We start from the raw sequence: 4088 nt of genomic DNA on the forward strand, positions 1-4088 counted from the left end.
GAGACAGCTTGATGTACAGTACACCCACTGGACAGGACACTAGTCTATCTCCTGTTTCTGTAGTGAGACAGTTTGATGTACAGTACACCCACTGGACAGGACACTAGTCTATCTCCTGTTTCTGTAGTGAGACAGCTTGATGTACAGTACACTCCCTGGACAGGACACTAGTCTATCTCCTGTTTCTGTAGTGAGACAGTTTGATGTACAGTACACCCACTGGACAGGACACTAGTCTATCTCCTGTTTCTGTAGTGAGACAGTTTGATGTACAGTACACTCCCTGGACAGGACACTAGTCTATCTCCTGTTTCTGTAGTGAGACAGCTTGATGTACAGTACACCCACTGGACAGGACACTAGTCTATCTCCTGTTTCTGTAGTGAGACAGCTTGATGTACAGTACACCGCCTGGACAGGACACTAGTCTATCTCCTGTTTCTGTAGTGAGACAGCTTGATGTACAGTACACCCACTGGACAGGACACTAGTCTATCTCCTGTTTCTGTAGTGAGACAGTTTGATGTACAGTACACCCACTGGACAGGACACTAGTCTATCTCCTGTTTCTGTAGTGAGACAGCTTGATGTACAGTACACCCCCTGGACAGGACACTAGTCTATCTCCTGTTTCTGTAGTGAGACAGCTTGATGTACAGTACACCCACTGGACAGGACACTAGTCTATCTCCTGTTTCTGTAGTGAGACAGCTTGATGTACAGTACACTCCCTGGACAGGACACTAGTCTATCTCCTGTTTCTGTAGTGAGACAGTTTGATGTACAGTACACCCACTGGACAGGACACTAGTCTATCTCCTGTTTCTGTAGTGAGACAGCTTGATGTACAGTACACCCCCTGGACAGGACACTAGTCTATCTCCTGTTTCTGTAGTGAGACAGTTGATGTACAGTACACCCACTGGACAGGACACTAGTCTATCTCCTGTTTCTGTAGTGAGACAGCTTGATGTACAGTATACTCCCTGGACAGGACACTAGTCTATCTCCTGTTTCTGTAGTGAGACAGCTTGATGTACAGTACACCCACTGGACAGGACACTAGTCTATCTCCTGTTTCTGTAGTGAGACAGTTTGATGTACAGTACACCCACTGGACAGGACACTAGTCTATCTCCTGTTTCTGTAGTGAGACAGCTTGATGTACAGTACACCGCCTGGACAGGACACTAGTCTATCTCCTGTTTCTGTAGTGAGACAGCTTGATGTACAGTACACCCACTGGACAGGACACTAGTCTATCTCCTGTTTCTGTAGTGAGACAGCTTGATGTACAGTACACCCACTGGACAGGACACTAGTCTATCTCCTGTTTCTGTAGTGAGACAGCTTGATGTACAGTACACTCCCTGGACAGGACACTAGTCTATCTCCTGTTTCTGTAGTGAGACAGTAAATGTACAGTACACCCACTGGACAGGACACTAGTCTATCTCCTGTTTCTGTAGTGAGACAGCTTGATGTACAGTACACCCACTGGACAGGACACTAGTCTATCTCCTGTTTCTGTAGTGAGACAGCTTGATGTACAGTACACCCCCTGGACAGGACACTAGTCTATCTCCTGTTTCTGTAGTGAGACAGCTTGATGTACAGTACACTCCCTGGACAGGACACTAGTCTATCTCCTGTTTCTGTAGTGAGACAGCTTGATGTACAGTACACCCACTGGACAGGACACTAGTCTATCTCCTGTTTCTGTAGTGAGACAGCTTGATGTACAGTACACCCACTGGACAGGACACTAGTCTATCTCCTGTTTCTGTAGTGAGACAGCTTGATGTACAGTACACCCCCTGGACAGGACACTAGTCTATCTCCTGTTTCTGTAGTTAGACAGCTTAATGTACAGTACACCCCCTGGACAGGACACTAGTCTATCTCCTGGTTCTGTAGTGAGACAGCTTGATGTACAGGACACCCACTGGACAGGACACTAGTCTATCTCCTGTTTCTGTAGTGAGACAGCTTAATGTACAGTACACCCACTGGACAGGACACTAGTCTATCTCCTGTTTCTGTAGTGAGACAGCTTGATGTACAGGACACCCACTGGACAGGACACTAGTCTATCTCCTGTTTCTGTAGTGAGACAGCTTAATGTACAGTACACCCACTGGACAGGACACTAGTCTATCTCCTGTTTCTGTAGTGAGACAGCTTGATGTACAGGACACCCCCTGGACAGGACACTAGTCTATCTCCTGTTTCTGTAGTGAGACAGCTTGATGTACAGTACACTCCCTGGACAGGACACTAGTCTATCTCCTGTTTCTGTAGTGAGACAGTTTGATGTACAGTACACCGCCTGGACAGGACACTAGTCTATCTCCTGTTTCTGTAGTGAGACAGTTTGATGTACAGTACAGCCACTGGACAGGACACTAGTCTATCTCCTGTTTCTGTAGTGAGACAGCTTAATGTACAGTACACCCACTGGACAGGACACTAGTCTATCTCCTGTTTCTGTAGTGAGACAGCTTAATGTATAGTACACCCACTGGACAGGACACTAGTCTATCTCCTGTTTCTGTAGTGAGACAGTTTGATGTACAGTACACCGCCTGGACAGGACACTAGTCTATCTCCTGTTTCTGTAGTGAGACAGCTTGATGTACAGTACACTCCCTGGACAGGACACTAGTCTATCTCCTGTTTCTGTAGTGAGACAGTTTGATGTACAGTACACCCACTGGACAGGACACTAGTCTATCTCCTGTTTCTGTAGTGAGACAGTTTGATGTACAGTACACTCCCTGGACAGGACACTAGTCTATCACCTGTTTCTGTAGTGAGACAGCTTGATGTACAGTACACCCCCTGGACAGGACACTAGTCTATCTCCTGTTTCTGTAGTGAGACAGCTTGATGTACAGTACACCCACTGGACAGGACACTAGTCTATCTCCTGTTTCTGTAGTGAGACAGCTTGATGTACAGTACACCCACTGGACAGGACACTAGTCTATCTCCTGTTTCTGTAGTGAGACAGCTTGATGTACAGTACACCCACTGGACAGGACACTAGTGTATCTCCTGTTTCTGTAGTGAGACAGCTTGATGTACAGTACACCCACTGGACAGGACACTAGTCTATCTCCTGTTTCTGTAGTGAGACAGCTTGATGTACAGTACACTCCCTGGACAGGACACTAGTCTATCTCCTGTTTCTGTAGTGAGACAGCTTTATGTACAGTACACTCCCTGGACAGGACACTAGTCTATCTCCTGTTTCTGTAGTGAGACAGCTTGATGTACAGTACACCCACTGGACAGGACACTAGTCTATCTCCTGTTTCTGTAGTGAGACAGCTTGATGTACAGTACACCGCCTGGACAGGACACTAGTCTATCTCCTGTTTCTGTGGTGAGACAGCTTGATGTACAGTACACCCCCTGGACAGGACACTAGTCTATCTCCTGTTTCTGTAGTGAGACAGCTTGATGTACAGTACACCCCCTGGACAGGACACTAGTCTATCTCCTGTTTCTGTAGTGAGACAGCTTGATGTACAGTACACTCCCTGGACAGGACACTAGTCTATCTCCTGTTTCTGTAGTGAGACAGCTTGATGTACAGTACACTCCCTGGACAGGACACTAGTCTATCTCCTGTTTCTGTAGTGAGACAGCTTGATGTACAGTACACCCACTGAACAGGACACTAGTCTATCTCCTGTTTCTGTAGTGAGACAGCTTGATGTACAGTACACCGCCTGGACAGGACACTAGTCTATCTCCTGTTTCTGTAGTGAGACAGCTTGATGTACAGTACACCCCCTGGACAGGACACTAGTCTATCTCCTGTTTCTGTAGTGAGACAGCTTGATGTACAGTACACCCACTGGACAGGACACTAGTCTATCTCCTGTTTCTGTAGTGAGACAGCTTGATGTACAGGACACCCACTGGACAGGACACTAGTCTATCTCCTGTTTCTGTAGTGAGACAGCTTGATGTACAGTACACCCACTGGACAGGACACTAGTCTATCTCCTGTTTCTGTAGTGAGACAGCTTGATGTACAGTACACTCCCTGGACAGGACACTAGTCTATCTCCTGTTTC

Source organism: Salvelinus namaycush, chromosome 3 (assembly GCF_016432855.1).
Source record: "Salvelinus namaycush isolate Seneca chromosome 3, SaNama_1.0, whole genome shotgun sequence".
NCBI classification, from domain to species: Eukaryota; Metazoa; Chordata; class Actinopteri; order Salmoniformes; family Salmonidae; genus Salvelinus; species Salvelinus namaycush.